The sequence below is a fragment of the Rhineura floridana genome, chromosome 5, assembly GCF_030035675.1.
Source record: "Rhineura floridana isolate rRhiFlo1 chromosome 5, rRhiFlo1.hap2, whole genome shotgun sequence".
Classification (NCBI taxonomy): Eukaryota; Metazoa; Chordata; class Lepidosauria; order Squamata; family Rhineuridae; genus Rhineura; species Rhineura floridana.
The window spans coordinates 162,582,118-162,609,986 of NC_084484.1; positions in this window are offsets into that span (position 1 = coordinate 162,582,118).

Below are 27,869 nucleotides of genomic sequence, written 5' to 3' on the forward strand. Positions count from 1 at the left end.
TTTCACAAAAAGTTTAGAGATTATCTGAAAAAAAAAAAGGACACATACAGGAAGTGGAAGGAAGACCAGACTCCAAAGGAAGAGTACAGAAAAGTAGCACAGAATTGCAGGGATGGCATCAGGAAGGCTAAAGCACAGAATGAGCTGAGGTTAGCAAGAGATTCTAAAAGCAACAAAAAGCTTTTTTCAGGTACATCCATAGTAAAAGGCAGAGAAAAGAAATGGTGGTAGAACTATTCAGTGAGGATGGCAAAATGATAACAGATGACAAAGAAAAGGCAGAAGTGCTCAGTTCCTACTTTGCCTCAGTCTTCTTCCAAAAGAGGGTCTATGACACTCCTGGTAAATGTGAAGCGGCAGCATTGCAGCTTGAGATTGATAGAGAAATGGTCAAGAAATACCTAATCACTCTGAATGAGTTCAAATTTGCAGAGCCCAATGAGCTGCATCCTAGAGTATTGAAGGAATTGGCTAAAGAACTCTCAAAACCCACAGTCTATTATCTTTGCAAAATCATGGAGGATGGGTGAAGTGCTGGATAATTGGAGGAGGGCTAATGTTGTCCCAATCTTCAAAAAGGAGGAACCTGGGAACTACAGACTAGTCAGCCTGACATCGATCCCTGGGAAAATTCTGGAGCAAATTATAACCTTGAAAATAATTGATTGACTGAGTTTATTTATATGCCACCTTTCTACAGCATGCTGTGCTCAAAGTGGCTCACAACGAACATTCAAAATATCAAAATACAAAGTGCTGGGGGTGCGTAGAGAAGCAAGTTTACAAAAGCCAACAGTAAATTCAAATAAGGCAAAAATCAACCATTTTTGTTGATGTAGAATAAATCATATTACAAACTGATAGCTAAATTGGATCACCATGGCAGTCAAGCAGCTCAGCCAACACACATGCACCCACTCCAGCTACAAATGCAGATTGCAGAGTCCATCACATTTCAAAGGCCCTGGTGCAGTCTGGAGTCATGGGAATCCTGCCAATTCAGAAGTTCCCAAGAAAGGACCTGCGGGGGGGGGGGGAGAAGAAGGAACCCAGAGGTTCCTCTTTATATCTTTCTTACTGTGGACATGTATAACTGACAGCTGATTGCTCAGATTTAATTTTGTATACATTTGGACTTGGCCTGGCTCTTACTGTCACATTTCATGGTCTTTTCATGGTTTTTTTATCCCACTGTTTTACTAATTGTTTTAAAAAAGAAGTTTTGTTAGTTTTTACAACTGCCATGGTGCAATTTATTAAAACCAGTTAGCCCTCTGGAAATTAGAAACAAAAGTTATTTTAATTATGACAGGAACTTACTGCAAGTGGCCAGTTGATGCAGGCCAGCATTCGGTAAATTCTGAAGACGTAGACAATGTAGAAAATTAGAATCATAACTAAGTCATACATGGAGATAATTTTGAAGTAGGTGTATGTACTGTGATCTATCCACCGTGAAGATCTTATGCAGATGAATCCAATTAGCAGCAATAACATTTGGGCCACTTTCAGCATGGCTGAGTAAGAGCCCGCGTAGCCTCTATCCAGCAACCCAGAGTCCGGCCCGAAGACAGAAGACGGTTCGGAGGAGGGCGTCAAGGTGCCCCCTCTCCTGGCGTTGGTGCGGATCACCAGTACCCCATGAGACAACTTGCTCATGCCTTTTCTGGCCAAGGAGACAGGGCGAGCCCCCCCTTTTTAGCCCACTTTCGCTCGCAGTGATTAGAGCCAGTGTGGTGTAGTGGTTAGAGTGTTGGACTATGACCTGGGAGACCAGGATTTGAATCCCCACACAGCCATGAAGCTCACTGAGTGACCTTGGGCCAGTCATTGCTTCTTAGCCTCAGAGGAAGGCAATGGTAAACCCCCTCTGAATACTGCTTACCATGAAAACCTTATTCATAGGGTCGCCATAAGTTGGAATCGACTTGAAGGTGATTTCTATTACTAGAAGCCAGCATGCATTTATCAAGAACAAATCCTGCCAAACTAATTTTATCTCATTTTTTGATCGGGTGACCTCTCAGGTAGACTGTGGGAATGCTGTGGATATAATATATCTCAACTCCATCAAAGCTTTTGACAAAAGTGCCCCATGATATTCTGATGAGCAAACTAGCTAAATGTTGGCTGGAGGGAACAACTATCAGGTGGATCCACAGCTGGCTACAGAATCGTACTCAGAATACTTATCAATGGTTCCTTCTCAAACTGTGGGGAGGTCATGAGAGGGGTACAATAGGGCTCGGTCCTGGGCCCAGTGCTCTTCAACATTTTTATTAATGACTTGAATGAGGAGGTGCAGGGAATGCTTATCAATGCAGATGATACATAATTGGGGGGGATTGCTGGAAGAAAGAAACAAAATTCAAAGGGATCTTGATAAGCTGGAGCATCGGACTAAAAACAACAAAATGAAATTTATAAGTGCAAAGTTCTACACTTAGGAAAAAGAAACCAAATGCACAGTTATAAGATGGGGGATACCTGATTCAGCAATACTACATGTGAGAAGGATCTTGGAATTGTTGATCACAAGCTGAACATGCACCAACAGTGTGATATGGCTGCAAAAAAGGCAAATGCTATTTTAGGCTGCATTAACAGAAGTATAGTTTCCAAATCGCATGAATTATTAGTTCCTCTCTATTCAGCACAGGTTAGGCCTCATCTTGAGTACTGCGTCCAGTTCTGGTCTTCGCACTTCAAGAAGGATGCAAAGTGGAATAGATTCAGAGGAGGGCAACAAGGATGATTCGGAGACTGGAAACAAAGCCCTATGAGGAGAGACTGAAGGAACTGGGCATGTTTAGCCCGGAGAAGAGAAGACTGAGGGGAGATATGATTGCACTCTTCAAGTACTTGAAGGTTGTCACGCAGAGGAGGGCTGGGATCTCTTCTGGATCATCCCAGAGTGTAGGACTCAAGTTACAGGAAGCTGAACATCAGGAAAAACTTCCTAACTGTTAGAGTGGTATGACAATGGAACCAATTACCTAGGAAGGTGGTGGGCTCTTCTACACTAGAGGTATTCAAGAAGCAGCTGGACAGCCACCTCTTGGGTATGCTTTAACTTAGATTCCTGGATTGAGCAGGGGGTTGGACCCGATGGCCTTATAGGCCCCTTCCAACACTACTATTCTATGATTTTATGATTCTATGATAATTAAAATCAACAAAAGGCTAAAAAGCATGTAACTTCTATATGCCAGGATAGGCTTCTTTAAAAATGTTTTTAAGCAGGTGCCGAAAACAGCACGGTGAAGGTTTCTGCCTGATGTCAATAGGCAGGGAGTTCCAAAGCGTAGGTGCTGCCACACTAAAATATCAATTTCTTACAAATGCCAAATGAGTATTATGTGGCACCTGTAACAGTGCCAGTTCCACAGATCAAAAAGGTTGAGGAGCATATATGGGGTAAGGCAATCCTGCAAGTAAACCAGTCCCAACCTATTGTAGAGTATGTAAGTAAATTGGTCGCAAGCTGTTTTGAGCCCCTGTGGATGTTCCTCACTGGTCTCACTGTAAATACAACTGATGTGCTGTTATATGAACGATTTTTTCATTAAATGATGGAGTCGTCACAATAGCGAAGAACAGCTGGTGGATACTATGTGTGCACTTTCAGAAGAAAATGTGACATACTGGGATTCATAATCCACTGGGATGCAGGGCACACCATAAGGCAAAGGAAGCCATGGTATGTGACATCATTAGCCCGAGGTGAGGAAGTGACATTCTCAGTTTCTTTTCAAATCTCCTGACTGGAGGATGCTTTTCTGTCAAATCATTACTCTAAACAAGATACACGATGCATACCGAATACAGTAAAAACCTTGGTAAGAGGATAATGCATTTTGATAACACCAGCCTGAACAGACAGATGAACTCTGACTTCATGCGCCCATAAGAAAGAAGAGTGACGGATTTGAGCAATAACCTATGTACAATGAGTAATGCATTTTTGACATCATTAGCAAAAGGAAAATGAATGTTCTGTTTTCGTAAGCCTAGGAACAGGCAAGGGAATCTGTGTTCATATCACATCTATCACACTCCATCTCCTCCATATCATTGTATCCAACATGAAAAACCTTCCTGCGACGGATTTGACTGCCACTCATAAAGCAATCGCTCCACTCGCTTCATAAAGGATGCAGCCAGCCGTCTGGATTTGCTTTCTAATACCAAGACCTGTACATTTCTATAACAGAAATAAAGAGGCAAAATAATACTTTTACCTACAAGACCAGGTGTTGGTAAGAATTTGTTGTTAGAATATGATGGTATAAAGCTAGTTTCTCTCTGCTGGTTTGAACCTGCATGTTGATTTACTTGTTGAGTTTGTCAACACACCTTAGCACACCTAGAATAGCAGGCAGCAAGCACCATGGAACCCAGGGGGGACTTATAAGGGACTAAGTCCCATAGAATTCAATAGGACTTACTTCTGAGTAGATACGGTTTGGATTGTGATGTTGGTAAAGCTTGCACTAACCACTGCATCTGAATACAGAAGCAATGCTGCAGGACCTGCATCTAACCATCCACTCATAACCTGATTGTACTACATTGCCGCTAGTGTGGTACGACTCATATCGCATTCAGCCTTTCCCAACCAGAGTGCCTCCAGATGTTGTTGGACCACAACTCCCATCTTCCCTGACCATCGGCAATGCTGGCTGAGGCTGATGGGAGTTGTGGTCCAACAACATCTGGAGGCACACTGGTTGGGAAAGGCTGCTTAGAGGCTGGACTTGTTTTGATCTAAAAACATGAATGTTGCCATTTTGTTACATCTGAAGAACACAGTATTCACTTCTTTGCAAATAGTAGGCCTCGCTCTTTGAGCATAGCAAAATTTCCCTGGAGTTTACAAGTGCATCAGTTATATAGAAATTATTTTTTAAATGAGGCCTATAGGAAATTCAGTCAAAGATGTCAGCAATTTTTAGTTCCTGGAAGATTTCCCTAGGTTAAAGAAAGATCAGGCTGTTCTAGGTGGGAAAACAACAAACACAAAAGACTTGCCTGGAAGTCGCAGCCCCTTGCTGAGATTAAAAGCAGCCAAAAGCTTAAACAGCCCCGCCCCTTGCTCAGGAAGGAAGCCTGCCTTCCTGCCTTCAAAGGAAGGAAGCCTGAGATAATACTAAAGAGTTAAGCCCCAGCTGATAGTTGAGCCATCAGCCTCAAGTAACACATCATTGGCTGGCAGCAGTAGCTGGGAGGAACCAGCCACACATATAAAGTCAGAGCACCCTAGCGAGGGAGCCTGCTCCACGAGCTAGAGGGAGCCCCAGCTGATGAAGCGTCAAGGCGAGTTAAGCAGCAGAGCGAGTTCGGCAGCAGGGCGAGGAGGCCAGGGCCCCCCTCTCTGCCCGTCTGTTCCCTGACCTCAACTAAACCGCAGTCTCCAACCTATTGACGTAATAAACCTCAAACAAAACTATGCAGGTAAGAAGCCAGTAGGCGTGTGGGGGCTTTCCAGTGTTTTGCACAGCCTGCAGCATGTACGACTATCTGCCTGTTGGACAGCAGTCGTGGGTGTGCTCTCGGTGCAATGAGCTCCTGGCTCTCCGGGAACGACTTCATTTCCTTGAGGCCAAGGTGGCAGACCTGGAAAAGCTGAGAGAGGCAGAGAGGTGTGTGGAGGAGGCCTCAAGGGACGTTATAGCTGTGTCCCACTCCAGCGATGATAGCTCTCCTGCTATCATGGAGAACGATGGTCTCGGGGAAGGAGAGCATCCAGCTGAGGAAGAGGGAAACGATCCCTTAGAAGGGACCCATTCCTTGGGGGATGAGCAGCTATCCTCTCATGCCGAGGATATATCTCCAGGGGCTGGAGGGATCCTTGTAGTGGGTGATTCGATCATTAGGAACATAGACAGTGGGGTATGTGATGGGCGTGTAGACCGCAAGGTGTTTTGCCTGCCAGGTGCGAAGGTTGCGGATATCGCCCATCGTTTAGATAGTTTGGTAGACAGTGCTGGGGAGGAGTCAGTGGTCGTGGTGGACGTTGGCACCAACGACATGGGGAAATGCAGCCGTGAGGTTCTGGAAGCAAAATTTAGGTTGCTAGGTAGGATGCTGAAAGCCAGGACCTCCAAGGTGGCTTTCTCTGAAATGCTACCGGTTCCACGCACAGGACCAGCCAGACAGGCCCAGCTTAGCAGTCTCAATGCGTGGATGAGATGATGGTGTCGGGTGGAAGGGTTTAGATTTGTTAGGCACTGGGGAACATTTTGGGACAAGCCAGGCCTGTACAAAAGGGACGGGCTCCACTTGAACCAGAATGGAACCAGACTGCTGGCACTTAAAATTAAAAAGGTAGCAGAGCAGCTTTTAAACTGACTGAGGGGGGAAACCCGACAGGAGCTGAGAAAGGTCCGGTTTGGAATAAACCTCCCCCCTGGGATAAAAACCAAAGAAATGATGAAATTTTAAAAGGGGTAGGCCTAGAAGTAGGCATTGTGAGAGCAGGGGCACAGGATATAAATTCAGAAGAGCAAAATTACCACAGGCCAAACCACAAGTGCCAAAGACACTTGAAGAGAGACACTGCTTACAAGTGCCTGTACGCTAATGCTAGGAGCCTCCGAACCAAGATGGGAGAACTGGAGTGCTTGGTCTTAGAGGAGAGCATTGATATAGTGAGCATAACCGAGACCTGGTGGAATGGAGAAAACCAGTGGGATATGGTTATCCCTGGATATAAACTATATTGGAAGGACAGGGAAGGAAGTATTGGTGGCGGAGTCGCTCTATACGTGAAAGAAGGCATTGAATCCAGCAAGCTCGAAACCCCAAAAGAGGCAGACTCCTCCACAGAATCGTTGTGGGTGGTGATGCCCTTCCCCAGGAGGGACTTAATACTGGGAACGATGCATCGTCCCCCTGATCAAAATGCTCAGGGAGACCTTGAGATGAGATATGAAATTGAGGAAGCATCCAAACTAGGAAATGTGGTAGTAATGGGTGACTTCAACTACCCGGACATAGACTGGCCGCATATGTGTTCCAGTCATGACAAAGAAGCAAAGTTTCTAGATATTCTAAATGACTATTCCCTAGACCAGTTGGTCATGGAACCGACCAGAGGGACGGCAACCCGGACTTAATCCTCAGTGGGGACCGGGACCTGGTGCGAGATGTAAGTGTTGTTGAACCGATTGGGAGCAGTGACCACAGTGCTATTAAATTAAACATACATGTAACTGGCCAATTGCCAAGAAAATCCAACATGGTCACATTTGACTTCAAAAGAGGAAACTTCACAAAAATGAGGGGATTGGTAAAAAGAAAGCTGAAAAACAAAGTCCAGAGGGTCACATCACTCGAAAATGCTTGGAAGTTGTTTAAAAACACTATATTAGAAGCTCAACTGGAGTGCATACCGCAGATCAGAAAAGGTACCGCCAGGGCCAAGAAGATGCCAGCATGCTTAACGAGCAAAGTCAAGGAAGCTCTTAGAGGCAAAAAGTCTTCCTTCAGAAAATGGAAGTCTTGTCCGAATGAAGAAAATAAAAAAGAACACAAACTCTGGCAAAAGAAATGCAAGAAGACAATAAGGGATGCTAAAAAAGAATATGAGGAGCACATTGCTAAGAACATAAAAACCAACAACAAAAAATTCTATAAATACATTCAAAGCAGGAGACCATCTAGGGAGGCGATTGGACCCTTGGATGATAAGGGAGTCAAAGGTGTACTAAAGAACGATAAGGAGATTGCAGAGAAGCTAAATGAATTCTTTGCATCTGTCTTCACAGTGGAAGATATAGGGCAGATCCCTGAATCTGAACTAACATTTGCAGGAAGGGATTCTGAGGAACTGAGACAAATAGTGGTAACGAGAGAGGAAGTTCTAGGCTTAATGGACAATATAAAAACTGACAAATCACTGGGCCCGGATGGCATCCACCCGAGAGTTCTCAAAGAACTCAAATGTGAAATTGCTGATCTGCTAACTAAAATGTGTAACTTGTCCCTCGGGTCCTCCTCCGTGCCTGAGGACTGGAAAGTGGCAAATGTAACGCCAATCTTCAAAAAGGGATCCAGAGGGGATCCCGGAAATTACAGGCCAGTTAGCTTAACTTCTGTCCCTGGAAAACTGGTAGAAAGTATTATTAAAGCTAGATTAACTAAGCACATAGAAGAACAGTGCAATCTTAACCATGTCTACTCAGAAACAAGTGCTATTGGATTCAATGGGGCTTACTCCCAAGTAAGTAGCATTAGAAATGCAGCCTTAGTTACTACATCCATCCAATTGTTGACTGGCTAGCCTTCTGCAAGGTTGCCACAAGTGGTTCAGATAGCAGGGTTTGTGATATATTGAGGGTAGGCTGAAGGTAGATCAGGATCTACTGGTAGATCTCTGAGTGACTTGCAGTAGATCAGCAAGGATTTTGGGCTCCTAACTGTTTAACAATAGCAACAAAATCCTCCTACCCTAAATTATGCAAATGGAATGAAAAAAGAAGACGCTCACAGGGGTAACCAGGAGTAGATCTTTGTGTGGGAGGATTGTGAACTCCATTCCAAGGAATCCAATGTAAGAAAGAACAAAAGACAAACCCCTGCTTCCCTCCCAAAGGAATTATGGACAAAATGAAACCCTTTCATTCCCCCACAAAAAGACCCTGGCCATATTTGTCTGCAATTCAGCAGGCTTAAACCACTCTGGAGGGGCACCTGTGCCTGCAAATTTCATCCACTTTGGCAAAAGGGGAGAGAGGTTATAGCCATTTTATAATTGCCATATACAGTGGATGGGGGAGGGGACTAAACAGCTTTGTTTTATACAGAGCACCTTGGGACCAAAACTACAGATTGAAGCAAACAGATACAAGACAGATATAAGACAAAGTGTGGGGCTCATGCACATCCCTAGCATGTACCGCTATATGAGCCCTGTATTAAAAGCTGAATATGAGCCAACAGTGTGATGTGGCTAAAAAAGGCAAATGCTATGTTAGGCTGTATTAACAGAAGCATAGTTTCAAAATCGTGTGAAGTACTAGTTCCTGTTCTGGACACCGCACTTTCCAGTTCTGGACAGCGCACTTTAAGAAGGATGCAAACAAAATGGAACAAGTTCAGGGGAGGGCAACAAGGATGATCAGGGGACTGGAAACACTGCCCTGTGAGAAGACTGAAAGAACTGGGCATGTTTAGCCTTAAGAAGAAAAGACTGAGGGGAGATATGATAGCACTCTTCAAGTTCTTGAAAGGTTGTCACACAGAGGAGGGCCAAGATCTCTTCTCAATTGTCCCAGAGCGCAGGACATGGAATAATGGACTCAAGTTTCAGGAAGCCGGATTTTGACTGAACATCAGGAAAAACTTCCTAACTGTTAGAACAGTACAACCAGTGACCTAGGGAGGTGGTGGGCTGTCCTACACTAGCAGCATTCAAAAGTCAGCTGGACAGCCACCTGTCGGGTATGTTTTAAGTTGCACTGGGGGTTGGACTCAGTGGCCTTATAGGTCCCTTCCAACTCTACTGTTCTATGAGCTGTGCACACAACTGGCATTCCTGATTGCATAGGATCATACGGTTACCTTGAGATGAATGTGTGCCAGCCAGCAGCAGGCACAGCAAGCTGTATCTGACTTCTTCCCCCTCCTTCCCACACGTTCCCTGAATCTGTGAAAAGGGCTATCAGTCTGTCAACTATACTACACTGGCTCTCACTCCTTGAAGCTTGTGAAACAATGTTAAAGAGCTGCATTTTTAACACGATTTAAAATTCAGTGTGAATGCGGCCTGCATTTCTGTCACAATTGCTCGACAAAGTGATATTAATTAGTGTTGCAGAGCTTAATTTGTGTCAGTTTAATATGTGCTGCAGAGGCCTTTATTCCCCTTTCAGACTGCAGTTGTGTCAGAAGCTTCAGCTTTAGAAGGTTATTCAAAGAGGAATGAACTTCATGCTTCCCGTTTCTCGCGTTGGCTTCTGTGACCACCTTCTGTCCCCTTTCTTGCCTTCTGACCCAAACATTAGCAATATTTTTGGGTATGCTCTTCCTGACAATGCCCCTTTCATCGACCCCTCCTTGCTAATGCAAGTCTTAACTTCGGGGAATTAAGAATCAGGTCACATCATTTCTGTCATAATAATGACATTCTGGACCCAAATCATACCTTGGCCTTTTCCACTATTGACTGAAGCAATTTCTTCTCCTTTTGATTTGCCAATCACTAATCACAGCTGACTTCAAGAGCTGCAAAGTACTCCTGGGAGACCACCAGCTTACATTAGTCAGTACATTACTCATAGGTTATAGCTTCATGCTCAATACTCTAGGCTAAAGTTTGACATTGAATTGGTTCTTAGGGATATGCTGTTATACTTGGAACAATGTGCGCTGGCTTTCGTCTAGGTTTAAAGGGGCTAATGTCTTGGTCGATCTTATATCTGCACAAGACTTTGAGAACCCAAGATGTGCAAAACCCAATAACATGATAGACGGGTGAAAATGGAAATGGATTGCCTTCAAGTCGATCCTGACTTATGGGTGACCCTATGAATAGGGTTTTCATGGTGGGCGGTATTCAGAGGGGGTTTACCATTGCCTCCCTCTGAGGCTGAGAGGCAGTGACTGGCCCAAGGTCACCCAGTGAGCTTCATGGCTGTGTGGGGATTCAAATCCTGGTCTCCCAGGTCATAGTCCAGCACCTTAACCACTACACCACACTGGCTCTCAGATAGGCGGGTAGAGGGAGATGTACATGGGGAGACAGTGAGCCACCACAGAAGTCGAAGGCAAGGCTATTTCTACCTTGTTCCTTGCCCCCACTCCTCCTATGGACAGGTTCCTCATTGCTCATCTGCTGTGACCACTCGCCTGGGTGTGCTGTTGTTTAATGCCATATCGGGATTAAGACAACACTCATCCATGATTTGATCATGGAGGAAGGTGATGATTTGGTGTGTATTAATGAGACCTGGGTGGGTGAGTTGGGAGGAGTTGATCTGACCCAGCTTTGTCTACCTGGCTACCTGGTGCAACACCAGCACAGGCTGCAGGGATGGGGGGGGAGGGGTTGCTGTAGTCTACAGAACTTCCATCTCTGTCACCAGGAAACCACTCTGTCTTGGAGCTGGCTGTGAGGGCTTGCGCCTGGTGTGAAGCCAAGGAGACAGTAAACTAGGGTTGCTGCTGGTGTACTCTTCACCCTGCTGCCCGGCAGCTTCTCTAACAAAGCTGGTGGAGTACTTCTCGGCTGTGGTGTTGGAGGAGCCCAGAACAACAGTCCTGCGTGATTTCAATTCCATGCTGAGGCTGCCTCTAGAGTTCCAGCTTATAACTTCATGGCCTCCAAGATGACTATGGGGCTGTCTCAAGTTGTTACAGGCCTGACACATAGGGCAGGGCACACTCTTGACTTGGTTTTTGCTCCAGATGGAGAAAGGGTGGTCTGGAGATAGCAGGGTGGATGTCACCCCATTGTCATGGTCAGACCACTTCCTGGTGAAGTTTAGACTTATGGCTCCGATCCTCCCCTGCAGAGATGGTGGAGAAATTAAGATGATTGGCCCCTGGAGACTAATGGAATCCGCTGGATTTCTGAATGGCCTGGTGGAGTTCCCAGTAGATAGAGCAGCTGATCCTATTGAAGCCCTTGTCACACTGTGGAACAACAAGGCATGTCAGGCTTTTGACAGGGTTGTTCCTGAGCACCATCTCCAGCATTGAGGATTCTGGTTTGCACCTTGGTACACCAGTGAACTAAGGGCAATGGAACAGGGTGGACGAGAGCTAGAGAGCAAGTGGCGAAAGACATGCTGTGAGGCTGATTGGCCATGAGTAAAACATCATAACCGTGCCTACTGTGTGGTGGTGAGGGTGACAAAGAAAGCCCACTTGTCTGCCACCATCCCATCCTCAAGCAGCCGTCTAGTGGAGCAGATTTTCTGTATTGTCAGGGGTCTGTTGTCATCAGCTCCAGGAAGTGGAGTTTTAGACCCTTCGGAGACCCACTGTGAATTGTTCGCAAGGCACTTTGACGGTAAAGTTGCTCGCCTCCGTAGCAATCTTGATGTCCCATCCACATCTACTGTGAGGTGTCCAGTGCAATGTCTGCTGAAACTTCTTGGGATTGGTTTCAGTTGATGCGGCCTGATGATGTGGACAAGGTGCTTGTAATTATGCGGCCAGCAACGTGTCCTCTCAACCCTTGCCCTTCTTGACTTATTAAAGCTTGCCAATGGGTCTGACCAAGTGGATCCAGGGTGTGGTCAACATGTCATTGTAGGAGGGAGTGGTTCCAGTCACTCTGAAAGAGGTGGTGATCTGACCAGTCCTGAAAAAGCTCACCCTGGATGCATTGGTTTGTGACAACTACTGCTAGGTCGCAAATACCTCCTTTTTAGGGAAGGTGATCGAGAGGGTTGTGGTGCAGCAATTGCAAGTATTCTTGGATGCAACAGATTATTTTGACCCATTCCAATCTGGGTTCACACTGGTTATGGGACTGAATTGGTCTTGGTCACCCTGATGGATGACCTTTATTGGAAGAAGGACAGGGGGAGTGCGGCCCTGTTATTCTTGCTTGATGTCTTGGCAGCTTTTGATACCATTAACCATGGTATCCTTCTGAGCCAACTTGGTGAGGCACTGTTTTAGAGTGGTTCTGATCCTACCTCCAGGGTCATTTTCAGGGAATAGCATTGGATGATTGTCTTTTAGCCCCCTGGCAGTTGTGCTGTGGGGTGTCTCAGGTACCATCTTGTTCCCCATGCTGTTTAACATCCATATGAAGCCCTTGGGAGTGGTCATCAGGAGATTTGGGGTGAGGTGTCAGCAGTACGCTGACCATACCCAGCTCTATTTCTCTGTAATATCTGAATTGGGAGAGGCCATGCAAGCCCTGGACCGCTGCCTGGATTTGGTGGTGGGCTGGATGAGGGCCAATAAACTTAATCTGAATCCTAGCAAGACGGAGGCTCTGTGGGTTGGTGGTTCCTGAGTTTGGATAATTGGTCAGTTGCCTGCTTTGGATGAGGTTGTACTCCCTCTGAAAGAGAAGGTTCATAGTCTGGGGATGCTCCTGGATCCATCTTTGTCGCTAAAGGGCCAGGTGACCTCAGTGGCTAGGAGTGCCTTTTACCAGTTTCGGCTGGTAAGACAGCTGCGGCTGTTTCTGGTCCAGGATAGCCTGACTTCTGTTGTCCGTGCACTGATAATCTCCAGGCTGGATTACTGTAATGCACTCTATATGTGGGTTGCCCTTCAGGTTGGTCCGGAAGCTGCAGCTGGTGCAAAATGCAGTGGCGAGACTGCTCACTGGGGCAGAGTATTGCCAACATGTCACCCCGCTGCTGAAAGAATTGCACTGGTTGCCCATTTGCTACTGGGCTATGTTCAAGGTTCTAGTTTTGGTGTACAAAGCCCTATACAGCTCGGGACCAGGATACCTAAAAGATCGTCTTACTCCTTATATACCTGGTCGATCACTGCGCTCTGCAGGAGAGGGCCTCCTGCAGATACCATCTTATCAGGTCCATTCTGCACAACATCGGAAGCAGACCTTTAGTGTTGTGGCACCGACACTTTGGAATTCTCTCCCCTTAAATATTAGACAGGCACCAATTCTGTTAACTTTTTGGTGCCTGAAGACTGAAGACCTTCCTCTTTCAACAAGCCTCTTAAGTAGAGACCTTATTCCAGTTTGTGTTTGTGTTAGAATTCCTTTTTAATATGTTTTAAAGGTGTTTTAAAAAGATGTTTTTAAAGATGTTTTGTTTCAATATATTTTTATGTTGTTTTAGTGTTTTTGTTTGCTGCCCTGCGCTCCTACTGAGAGGAAGGGTGGGATATAAATTTAATAAATAATGATGATTATGATGATGATGCACTGTGCGATTTTTGTAGTGGCTGTGAAGCCTCTTCCAGTGATTTGGGAGCCACTTTAGCCTTCCTCTGCCACCCAGCCCATCTGTTGGAAGTTTTACTTCAATCAATGCTTTGTGTTGCTGTCTGAGCTGAATCTGTTGACCATTAGGGGCAATAGATATAGTTAGTCAGTTGAAAGGGCCACTGCTTGAATACTCTCCTTATGTTTAAGCATGCCTCTGATTGGTTAGACTGATATTCTCAGTGCTATCATCACTTCTAGTTCCTCCTTCTTCTGCCCACAATTCTCTGTCTCCCTACCCTTTTGAATTCAGCTAGTGTAGATTATTAGGCTTTCCAATCTATGCGTACTTTCTAAATGAAATATGTTTATTTTGTTTAAGATCAACACCACTCTCATTCATATTCTTTGATATCTCCAATGAACTCTGCTGCATAAAGCAACTCTCTTCACAATCAGCCACCAGCTGGGCAGATGGAAGAAAAGACTGCTCTTCTTTTACTGCAGCAAGCAGCACAGGAACACTAATTTTACCTGCAATGGATGGCTGGGGAGTGGAATGGGGATGTTAAAGTGTGTACGTTGGTTGGATTTGTGTTTTACTGGTAGGGATGTCAGAGAATTCTAAGGGAAACAGAAATGGGAGCAGAAACTGCCACAATTTGCATGCTTGTCTAAAGGCAGGAACAGAAATTACGCAAATAAATACAGATGCTATTTGCCATTTTTTTCAGCCCATGAATGTTACATAAATAATTGTAATTGTTATTTTCCTCATTTTAAAGTTAGTTACATAATTAATTACATTTGCTTTTTAAGATGCTTTTAAAGCTTTTTTAGAAGAAGATGCTTTTAAAGATGTTTTGTTGTAATATATTCTAAAGTCTGGTTTTATGTTGTTTTAGAGTGTTTTTAGTGTTTTTGTTTGCCGCACTGGGCTACTACTGGGAGGAAGGGCGGGCTATAAATTTAATAAATAAATACATACATAAATATGTTTCAGCCATAGTGGATAGTGAGGCAAATAACATCGGTTTTAGTGGAAGCTGAATTGTAGTGGAACAGAAACAGTGCTGATTGCAACAAACCCAACATTCAATGGAAATACCTAGTTACTTGTCCTCCCCATCACCAACTAAACCCAGTACCATATGTGGCCCCTAGGGGAGAAAAGGTCTGCCGCTGCTGAGATAGGGTATATGATGTTCAGTGGGTGTGTGAGCCCAAAGTTTCCTCCTGCATCTCACTGTATACAGCAGCCCACTTGCTTGAGCCCTGTGTGAAAAAACAAACACACATTCATTAGCCAGTTATCAATGGGAGATGAAGGCACTTTGTGTGAGAGAAGTGGCCAATTATGCTTGTAGGGCGAGACTTAGAAGGTGCCCCTCCCCTTGTGCAAAGTCAGCTCTTTCCCTGCCCCCATATGCACTCAATGTCCTTTCCCTAGAATGTTAAACAGGGGATGTGCATTCAGCTAGAAAAGCTGTAGCATTTCATTTTAGAGTCTCCTCATAGAGTGCTTACTGAGGTCTTTGCATAGCTGTCGCAAGGCACGAAGAGACTTAATTAATGTTTAAGATCTTCTGAACAGCAGACGAAGATATTAGTACTCTTGTTCGCATCTTCCACAAGAATGCCCGGGGAAACCAGCAAGGCCAGCCCCCTTCTTGTGAATGCACAGGATTGAGGGTTCTTACTTTCTCCTCATTTGCCTTGCGGAGATCTAGACCGCTTATATGTCCATTGTGGCATTTACTTAAGCTTGTACCATCACCAACAGCAGCTAGTCTGAGACAGGCAGGTGGTTGGTTGGAGACCCCACTAAAGTATCCTTGGGTTTTGGGATGTCCCAGGAAAATAAATGGAAAGTTGACAGCAGATTGCTTACAATGTTCTATTTATTTCTTACTTATCAATCCCTTTGTTACAAATGATACTATTGGTAGCCATAGCCAGAGAATAAGAATCTCAGATAATACACATCACATTGCAGGGGATGTACACCAATCATGTTACAACTCATAATAGTACATGCCATACATCACATTACATTATTCATCATAGAATCATAGAATAGTAGAGTTGGAAGGGGCCTACAAGGCCATCAAGTCCAACCCCCTGCTCAATGCAGGAATCCAAATCAAAGCATTCCCGACAGATGGCTGGCCAGCTGCCTCTTGAATGCCTCCAGTGTCGGAGAGCCCACTACCTCTCTAGGTAATTGGTTCCATTGTCATATGGCTCTAACAGTTAGGAAGTTTTTCCTGATATCCAGTCGAAATCTGGCTTCCTGCAACTTGAGCCCATTATTCCGTGTCCTGCACTCTGGGATGATTGAGAAGAGATCCCGGCCCTCCTCTGTGTGACAACCTTTCATGTACTTGAAGAGTGCTATCATATTTCCCCTCAGTCTTCTCTTCTCCAGGCTAAACATGCCCAGTTCTTTCAGTCTCTCCTCATAGGGCTTTGTTTCCAGTCCCCTGATCATCTTTGTTGCCCTCCTCTGAACCTGTTCCAGTTTGTCTGCATCCTTCTTGAAGTGCGGAGACCAGAACTGGACGCAGTATTCAAGATGAGGCCTAACCAGTGCTGAATAGAGGGGAACTAGTACTTCACGCGATTTGGAAACTATACTTCTGTTAATGCAGCCTAATATAGCATTTGCCTTTTTTGCAGCCACATCACACTGTTGGCTCCTTCTAACATGTCGTACTGCTGAGCCAAGTCTCCCCCATCTTATAACTGTGCATTTGGTTTCTTTTTCCTCAGTGTAAAACTTTGCATTTATCCCTGTTGAATGTCATTCTGTTGTTTTCAGCCCAATGCCTATCAAGGTCCCTTTGAATTTTGTTTCTGTCTTCCACGGTATTAGCTATGCCCTCCAACTTTGTATCATCTGCAAATTTGATAAGCATGCTTTGTACCTCCTCATCCAAGTCGTTAATAAAAATGTTAAAGAGCACTGGGCCCAGGACCGAGCCCTGTGGTACCCCACTCATTACTTCCACCCAGTTTGAGAAGGAACCATTGATAAGCAGTCTATGAGTACGATTCTGGAGCCAACTGTGGATCCATCTGATAGTTGTTTCATCCAGCCCACATTTAGCTAGCTTGTTAATCACAATATCAATACAGTAGGTAATGGACTTACCTCACCCTCATTGTGTGTGGATCATCAACACGCAGAACAACATTCTTCTGACTAGGCGTAAAGCACTGGTCAACTGTCTTGGGCTGTCTGTCTTATATAGCGCTTTATTATCTAAATATATAGCTCTTTACTGCCATCTTATCAGGAGGTCCGTTCTGCACAACATAGGAAGGGGGCCTTTAGTGTAGTGGCAGCTACCCTTTGGAATTCCCTCCCCTTAAATATTAGACAGGCACCATCTCTGTTATCTTTTTGGTGCCTACTGAAGACCTTCCTTGTTCAACAAGCCTTTTAAGTAGAGATTTAAGTAGAGACAGTGCGCATCTGTGTTGGAATTACTTTTTAAAATGTTTCTAAATTTTTTAAAAATATTTTAGATCTGTTTTGTTTTAATATGTTTTTAAAGATGCTTTGTTTTAATAAAGGGGGTTGGACTTGATGGCCTTATAGGCCCCTTCCAACTCTACTATTCTATGATTCTAATATGTTTTAAAAGATGTTTTGTGTTAATATGTTTTAAAGTCTTTTATTGTTAATATGTCTTAAGAGTGTTTTTAGTGTTTTTGTTTGCCTCCCTGGGCTCCTTCTAGGAGGGAGGGTGGGATATAAATTTAATGAATGAATGAATAAAGATCCCATCTGTAGATTTATTTATTTATTTTTATTATTTACTTATTGCATTTATATACCACCCCATAGCCGACGCTCTCTGGGTGGTATACAACAATTAAAAACATTAAAAACAAATATACAAATTTAAAAAACACATTTTTTAAAAGCAATTTAAAAACACATGCTAAAATGCCTGGGAGAAGAGGAGGATCTCTGGGGGTTGGTGTATGCTTACTGTGTATACTTCTGGAGGCTGCTCCTTGATGAGGAGCCTTGATGAGACACTGGAACTTACTAACTCAAGGCCAACTAGCTCAAGGTTGTTGACCTATGGTGCTCTTGTCCTGCCACTCTTGTTGTCTGGACTAGGCTGTAAAATCTGTGTGTTGCTGAAGACATGGCTGCAGCCAGCAAGAACAGCTACCATAATACTGGTAGGTTTCCTGGTCACTTATCTGATGTTTACATTAACAGAGAGCACGCTCACTGGCTTCCCAGAAATGGGGGAGGAAAAGGGGAGTGAAAGGTCAGAAGCTCTTTAAAAACAGCTTGTGTTTTACTATGGAGAAATCTACACACCTTTACACCAATTACAAACCTTATGTGCCACTAGAGAGCTCATGAGAGCCAAAATCCATAAGACCAGAGGAAGCCCATAATACCAGGGTTGACCAGCCGCTAAGCTGGGCAGGGAATAAACATCAGGCTTGATTTCAGACTCATCATTATTGTTAGTTGAGAAGTTGAATGGCACATGGTCATTTCAAGCATAGTGTACATATACAGTATGCAGCAGTGTGGTATGCAGCACACTGAGCTCCCTACGCCTCCCCTCTTCCTCTCAGTCTGTGGCAGTGACCCATGGGAAGCCAAGAGAGCAAGGGAGCTCCACTTGTGCTGTCACACTGCTACATCCAACTCTTGTGCTGCCACATGGTTCACTGCTGCTGTGACATGGTGCACTGTACTAAGCTCCCCATGTATTGACCTTCCCCCTCTCAGTCTACGACAGCAACCCACAATGTCAGGAAGTTGGGGGAGTAATGGAACCCCACCGTCACTGCCCCACCAGCAGCTTCTGTATGCATGTGGATGGTGGGTTCACTGTAACATCTAAATGAAAATGTTGCTTCCTAATCACAAATGTGTGGGGTGGGCTGCACTAGCTTAGTGGTGAAATAATTGCTTTATATATATGTCCAGAAACACTTTCATGGTTATATAATAGCCAGAGCTGAGCTGGAGAAAAGCTTTGCTTGCAGGCCACATATTTGACCATTAATTGCACCTATTCAGCCATGGCATGGCAATACTTTATGATGAAAATGAAGATCAACATAATTGTGTTGTAAGTTTGTACAATAAATCTTCATTTGATGAATCAGATACTAGCTGATGTACTGCTTGAGTTGGTTCATACCAGAGCTTGGAAGTAACTCGTTAGAAATAACAAGTTACTTGTAATTCATTACTATTCATACATGCATATACATACACCACTTGATTTCTGCACACATTGCTTACTGTCTGTGTATCTGATGGCTGGTATCTCTGTGGATTTGATCTGTGCTGACCCAGTCTCACATGCAAATGATCAGTCATTATTTCATATGGCTGCCCATCAATACATATTCCCTGGGTGGCTAACCAAAAGTCTAGGTTCAAGAAAGGCAAAGCAAAGATTCAGGATTTACCCTGGACAGTTCCATGCAACACACTGGTTGGAAATGTCAGAAGTGGCTTCATTTCCAGGTAATCTCAGACTGAGCCTTAAATAGATCTGCAGCTCCATCTAGCTCTGACTCTTCAGTTAAAGGAACCTGACCATTGGCTCCAACAGGGCAAGAGAAACCATGGTTCTGCTGGGTCTTCTGGGCCAGAGTCCACAGACATAGCAACATGGCCTCCTTGTGTTGGAGAGATGCTTCTCTTGCACTAGGTAGTAAGAACATTTGAGGCTAGCTGTAAGGGTAGTTCCTTCTCCCACTTGGAATTATTGCCTCATTCCCCAAGGATGGGGAATCAAATCCTCCAGGGTTAGTTTCAATAGGGCACAGAAAGATTCTCAGCAACATTTAAAGGCTTGTTCTTGTATGTATTCAAAATTAAACATCAAAGCATTTGTTATAGTTGCTATTTGATACACTGTATAATAAAAATGTAAGCATCATGCTTTAGTTCACTTGGCCACAGACAGATGGCACTGTGAACTACAGTGTGATGATCTGCAGCATTCCATGGTGGCAGCTAGGCCAAGCAAGGCAGGACAGAGAGTGCACGAGGAGGGCAAGTGAGGCGCACGGCCAACAGGCATGAGTGTGTGCAAGCAAGTGTTTGAGGAGTGTGAGGGGCCCTGCATCAGGCACCCAAAGTGACAGTGGCCACCACGCACCAACACCTGGAGGCAATGGGGTTTGCTGAGGAGGGTGGGGAGTGCCTGGGGTTCCTGTTCCAGAGGTTTGGTGATGGGGTTGGCACGCAAAGTACGCAGTGACCAAAGCCCCACTGTTATAATAACTATGTAATTTTTTCAAAATGTGAGACAAAGGGATTTGTGCTTTCCACATATGTACCAAGTACATAAGGCCAGTTAAATGTTATAATAGTATTTTTGTGTGTGACAGTAGTGAGTTGGCCAGTCTTTTTTAAAATTCCTTTCAAAAGCTCAGTAACAATAAACACACACACACACAGAACTGATGCACTGGTCCTTTCCCAGATTTCCCATATTTCTTTATATATATATATATATATAAAATATTTTTTTCTATATTTACTTGCATTTCATGCTTGATGTGACATACATGCATTTCCTTCCTGGCTATACATACTCTAATACAAAAATGAAAACTAGGAATCACACCTTAGAGTCATAGAACTGAGGGTCTGGTGCCTCTCTGTCCATGTGAGCTGACTGCTTCCAAGACTGAAAATGGGGTCCAATGGTAGAATCTGATGTGCCCCTTAGATGCAAGTGTGTGTGTGTGTGTGGGGGGGAGCCTGCCTATGAGTGCTGAGCTTTGAGTTCAAATCTTGTGCTACAGTTCCATCCCTGACTCCTCTCTGGCAAAAGAGGCAAATATCTAATCTCTGTCTTGCTCTTTCTCCATCCTTAATCAAACCAATGAATGAAAAGAAAACACTGCCCAGATGGTCTATTTTGATTCTGTGCTGAGTTTCCTAAGGAGGCAATTACCGTAGGGGAAAGAGATGGTGACAGAATGAGCCAAATTGTCGTGGAGTTATTGTGTTGTTGTCCCCTCCTCCGCACCCCTAGCCATGTGTGTTCTTTGCTTTAATTTACTCCTCCAATCTTAATCAACAGTGAATTGACAAAGGAAGTGCTATTTGTTGTCCTTAACAATTTACTGATTGGTAATTAAACTTCCCCCAATCAACACGTGCAGGTCTGGATCTCGACAATGACACGACTGAAGTTCTGTTGTGCAAATTCCCATCTTCTCAGCAAGCCTCTTTATTTGCTGCATTTTCTTTCTTTTCTGTCTGAGGCAGAAATCATTGAACCCGTTGCTTCCAATTGCCTATTGTGCAGCAAAGCATGAACTGTCATTATCAATCCATACCCTTGCTGGTGGACACTGAAGTATTTGGCATTTTTGTCTGGTATATGCATTGTTTGCAACAAGTTCCCCCTACCTATTCCTTCCCCCTGACACATTTTTGTGTATTCAGCAGATGCATTTCCGGATGTGTTATCCTGAATGGTGATAGATGACAAAAATGATTTTCTTTTTAATCACACTTTACTACCCACACTGGGGGGAAATTACTTTTTTTTTTTTGGTAGCAGCTTGGTCAATAAAGAAACAAACCAAAATGAGATATACAGTACCATATCCTCATGGTGTATTTTCATTCCCTAAATAAAATTGCTTTCCTCGTTTCTGTTAAGCTTGCATTATCTTTGTGAAGGTTGTATTTATTTTTTGCAAACACTCCTTGGTTACTAATGTCAAATATTTTTACATTTAGACTGTAATAAGGGTTAGCGCCTTGGACAATGGAGTATAATTACAAATTTTATCTGCCTTTTTTTTTTTAAAGAAAAGGAGCAACGCAGTCTCTCTACAGAACTGATATAGACATTCGTGGGTGGGGTGAGAAAAAGCACATACAGTACAATTTTCCAAGGTTTGTTCCCAATGGCAGCAGGTGTCATCTAAAACTGGTGGGGCTGCTATGAGGTAATGGGGATGTGGCCAATGAGGTCACAGGGGAACGGCCAAACTCTCATTTTCTCCCCCTCCCCCTCCCTTGAAAGACTCTGTGAACACTTAAGCACTGCAGTTTTACAGATAGCACCTAACTAAACTAAAAGTGACTTCCTTTGGTTAAGAAGGGGGTTTTGAAGTCATGCCTCCGCAGTAGTGAACAGAAACCTAGATCGTTGCTTGTTCAATAATGCTCTCAATCTTGTTTAAAAAAAGAGAGCACAAAGTAAGTGAGTTGCTGCAAAAGACTTTAGTCCTTCCCCCCCCCAATAGTAAAGCCTGTGAGTAAGCCCTAAAAAACACGGTAGGGTTTACTTACTCTGTGGGCTGATTCACACGGGAGGTAAACTTTGGATTAAAGACACAGCTTTTCCCTTTGCGATAGATTTGTAAGATTCATACTACATTCCAATTCGCTGTTTTCTATTCACATTTAGTATCGCTGTTTTCTTGTGGGCCCACCCACAAATTTACATTTACTCCCTCCGGAGTATTGCTAATGGAGAAGGGGAGGGGGTTTTGTTTCATTGTTTCTAGTCAATTGCAAGCTGAAGCCAGAAGAATGTTGGGGGTGCAATTGACATGAAAAACTATTTTCTGTCAGTTTTGTTTCCTCCTGACATATTTATAGCAATCCCCCTTTTTTATTAAGTACTTATGAAATGCAATTTTTAGTGGAAGAGTGCGTGTGTGTGCCTTCTGTCACATTGATAATTGGGTGATGCAACAATATTTTGGGGGGAGGTTCCATCGACCACCATGCAGGGGACTGTTAAATAACATACACACACACTCACGATGTGGTCGGAAGAAGAGACTATGGAACTCAGAATGGAGAGGGGGGTGCAATTCGCATGACTGTTCGGGCTTCAAGGCTGAAGATGGGAGAGCACCTCGGTGTGAAATTGACATGACACTTACTAGACCCCCCCTCCTATTCCTAGTAAAACCCTTTCTTCCTTTTTCTCTTTTTTAAAATTAGGTAGTTGTAGACAGGTTTTATGTGTGTGTGCGAGAGACTAACGATGCTACAATAAAAAGTAGACACCATCACCTCTGCCCCCACACATTTCACAGCCCAACATTCCCTTCCTTCCTGCAGATCAGTGGTGCTGAGCGGGAAAATTGCGGGGATACTTCAGCTTTGCTTTTGCAAAGCCTGAGGAGTTTGGGTGGAAAGAGTTTGAACTGTGCCGAAGCTTTTTTAAAAAAGGAAGAAAGAACAGGAGTGAAGGAAGGCAGTTTACTGGGTGAGAAAGGGGCAAAAGAGGGCTGCAGTAGTTCAGGAGCAGTCAGTCGGAAGTTGCTTGTTGAGACACTAGAAATAAAATGGAGAGTTTAGTGGGTGGAGAAAGGGGAGTATCTGAAAGTGATGATCCACCCCCCAGCAAAAAAACATCGGAGCAAAGCACCTACATGGGAGGAATGCGGGGAAGCGGAGACGTTTTTTCCTTCCCTTTTCACATTTTCAGCAGGTTGATTTAATTTGGATTTAAAGGGAAAAACAGTGACACTTCCCTTTGCCTGCAACATCATGTAAACCCTGCAAATTAAACAGGGATGCAAGTAGCTACTACCTCACATTACATCGCCATGTGAACCAGCCCTCTGTAAAATGAAAAGGGTGTTGTTAGTAACCACCAGTGCTTGGAAAGCTCATTTCACTCAAGTTCATCCAAATGCACTTTTTTGTCCATAATAATTTCTGCCTGCCACACAGCTGTTAAAGGCATATGAGTGTGGCTTTCCCCCAATGCCAACCCTAAGCCATGCAAAGAATTCAACTTAAGAGTGAAAACAAAAGAAAACACACATTTGGGCAAGTTGACAATATGTTTTAAATTAAAACTATTTAAAATGACTGTCTGTATTTGTATGAAGGTAATAGTTACAGCATTGGACTAGGACCTGGAAGATCGGGGTTCAAATCCCCACTCAGGTAAGAACCACACTAGAAACTCTTTTGAACCTTTCCTTACACTCTTCCCCAGCCCCAAACGGTCACTGGTCATCCCCTCAGACAGAATGAGATGTTTGGTAAATATAAGACAGAAATTTAAATCCTTCTGCCTATGTACCCACACCCAAACAGTGGCCACTTTTTTCTTTCCCTCTCCACTTGGTTAGATGCAAAAATGTCCACCAACCCACCTCTCTATTGATGTTATCAGGTATATGGCTGAGGTGGCAGTGGCAGAAGAGGGGACCAACAGTTAAGAACATAAGAACAGCCCTGCTAGATCAGGCCAGTGGCCCATCTAGTCCAGCATCCTTTTCTCACAGTGGCCAACCAGATGCCCATGGGAAGCCCACAAGCAGGACCTGAGTGCAAAAGCACTCTCCCCTCCTGAGGCTTCTGGCAACTGGTTTTCAGAAGCATACTGCCTTTGGCTATGGTGGCAGAGTGTAGCCATCATGGCTAATAGCCATTGATAGCCTTATCCTCTGCGCTGATAGCCTTATCCTCCATGATAAGGAATTCTCTGCCAACACTCAGCAAAAGGCCCCGAGGGATACCCATGCAGGTCTTAGTTTTCCCTTCCCCTCCAGCAATCAGCAAAAGGGCCATCAGGGCTAACACTTTAGAGTTCCCTGGGAAGAGGATTGATTGCTAAAATACTCTGGGAATTGGTATCTCTGTGAGGGGAGTGGGGCCTCCTAACAACAAGCCATGACTGTTTCAAGGGGCATAACAGTGCTTTAAATATATTGGGTGGAGGTGGCCTTAGTGTCAGTAAGGTGTGCTGGGCACTGTAATCCTGCATTCCAAAGCACACTAACTGGAATGTAAATCCCACTGACTTGCTCCCAAGTACCTAAACTTTAAGTCTGTTTCATAAACGTGTTTTTGTAAATTATGCTAAAAATGTCTTTTAATATGGTAAGCACCATTTCTGAATGTGGATTAGAAAATAAAAGAGGGTTTTTTAAAAGTAAAATGTGCATTCCAGCCCCTGGTTTAATGTTGATATTACAGATACGAGAAGTGCAAAAAAACCTGTGTGAATATTGCACCAGAGAGCAGCTTTGGATGCAACACCAATGCCAGGTTCAAGCACTTTGGCTTTCTGTTTCTTCACGTCTCCATCTCATCCAAATGTAGAGACATTCATCATCAATGTGTGCGACTTTTGGGGCAATGCAGACATATACCATAGGTTGTATCCAGTGCCGGTGCCAGGATATTTTGCGCCCTAGGCAAGGCTAACTACTTGCACCCCCCAAAAAAATTGCTCACTTCAATTTTCAAAAACAGATGTCTTGTAGAAAAAATGAAAAGCACAAAACTTGAAATGGCCAAATTTATTTTTAATTGCAAGAATAAGTAATACAAGAATCTTTGATTATCTTTCTCAAATACAAAAGAAAATGTTTTAGTACGCAAATCATGTTGAATAATCTTGTGAATGTGATGTTAAAATTTAACTCTCTTAAAAGTTTCAATTTCAGGCACATCAAAATATCACTTTGCGTGCCTTTCCCTTTGCAAATTTTGTCACCAATTCCTTCAGGTCAAATGCTGATGCTTGGGCATATTCAATTGATATAGCTGCCAAGCCAACTAGTATCTTTTGCAACATTGTTGAGCGTATGTAAGTTTTTATAAGTTTGAGCTTTGAGAAACTGCGTTCACCACTTGCCACTGACACTGGAAGTGTGAGAAGGATCCTTAGAGCAACAGAAACATTAGGCACATTATCCAGGAGTTTTTGTTGTAGCATGAAGAGAAGTGGTGTCATAGACTTTGGAAGTCTTCAAGCTATTGCTATAAGTTCACAGCACAGATCTTCAACATCAATATCTTTGTTTCCATTGTGCATCAATGATTTTTCCAAATTCTTGCACATCTTCAGTAGATTTTTTGTTGATACTGTATATATCATACAGGAAGCCAAATAGGGAATTATATTGCTGTAGCTGTTGGAATCTCTCTTCAACAGATTGTATGGCCATGTCTAAGACAGCATAGTAGAAACCTGCTTTGAATTTCTGCTTTGGATCTTGCAGTGCCTCTTCTTGGGTCTCATACTCAAACTGCTGTTTCTTTCTCCTTTCTCTAACCTGTTCTGTCTCAAAGTTTGGTAGTATTTTTTAGCTCCTTTGCAATCTCAGTAGCATCTAACAAAACTTGTTGAAAACCCTCATCACATCTGCAGCCCACAAGGTAATTCTTGGTCACTTGCAATTGGCTTGTAGCTGAATTTAAATCAGCTTCCTTATTTTGTAGTAGCTTGCTTGTAAGATTGACTTCAAAAAGGATGTTGTACCATGTAACAAGGGATACCACAAACATGAACTTACAAATTGCATCAGCAAGGGCCTTAGCTTCAATTCGGGAAGTATTTCCAGATAAACCTTTTAGGCTTGTGTCATCCAAGATCTCTATTAAAGCATCATATATACTACCAAGATGATATCTCAGTGGTTTCAAAGCATTGATCCGACTCTCCCATCTTGTTTCGCTCAATGGCTTAACAGTTATGCCTAAGTCTGATACATGGCTAGTTAGAATTTGACAACACTGAGTCAATGCAGAGAAATAATTATAGATCTGTTGAACCAAACTGAAGAAACTAGTTGCTTCCAGACAACACTTAGCAGCAACATTGACTACCAAGTTTAAAGAGTGTGCATTGCAGGTCACAAAAAAGGCATGTGGGTTTATGTCCAGGACTCTCTTTTGTATGCCATTTTCTTTGACTTTCATGTTACTTCCATTATCATAACCTTGACTACGCAGATTCTCAATGGGTAATCCCATTTGTTCAAGCTGTCCAAGAAGAATGTTCTCTTATGATAACCTCAGGCTCAGACATCTTATTAACTGATGGTTTGATTACATCAACATAACGTATAATCATTGTCATTTGTTCAATATGACTAATATCAGGTGTGCAGTCCAGAATAATTGAGTAGTATTTGGCTGAATTTGCATGTGCTAAAATATTCTGCTTTATAGCACCTGCTAGAAGCTGTATATGAGAGCCAGTGTGGTGTAGTGGTTAAGGTGTTTGACTAGGACCTGGGAGACCAGGATTTGAATCCCCACACAGCCATGAAGCTCACTGAGTGACCTTGGGCCAGTAACTGCCTCTCAGCCTCAGAGGGAGGCAATGGTAAACCCCCTCTGAATACCGCTTACCATGAAAACCCTATTCGTAGGATCGCCATAAGTCGGGATCGACTTGAAGGCAGTCCATCATCATCAGAAGCTGTATAAGCTCATTTTGGATATCTTTTCCTAGGTAGTGAACCATTGTTTCTTGATCTTTAACTCTGCACAAATGTTCATCCTTCCGGTGCCAGGTAAAACCCTTTTTGTTCTCCCAGGCTTTTTAACAACATTTTAACAACACTTTTAACATCTATTGTAACACCTACATTTGCACTTACGCTCTTAATATTTTAGTAATCTTAATTACTTAACATCTTAACATCTTAATACTTTTAACTGATTTAATACGTTTTTAATATTTTTTAGGCTTGTGTTGTAGTTGTTTATATGTTAATTATGTTCTACTACTTTTGGTATATTGTTTTTAAGTTGTTGATATATTTTTTATTTGTATATTGGATGTTTCTATGTTGTGCACCGCCCAGAGAGCTACAGCTATTGGGCGGTATAGAAATATAATTAATAAATAAAATAAATAAATTCATGATAGGATCAAAAAGGGCAAGATATTCTACAAACTTCAAAGAATTTCCATTGCTAGCACTGTACAACTTTTCAGTTGTACCACAGAATGTCAAGTTTTGTATGTCAAGAACTATGACCAAAGCAATCAAGTGTTCCAAGATTTGTCACCAATATTATTCTTCTTGCCTAATTTTCTGCTGGTTAATATCATCCATTGTTTTTCCTTTAGATAAGTGCAATTCAAGTTCTCTCCAGGTCTGATAGTTTTCTAAATTGTCAATATTCCTAAAATTGCACAAACACACTGTTACTCACTCGCGTATAAAAAGGACAAATACAGTAGGGCCCCACTCATACGGCGGGTTA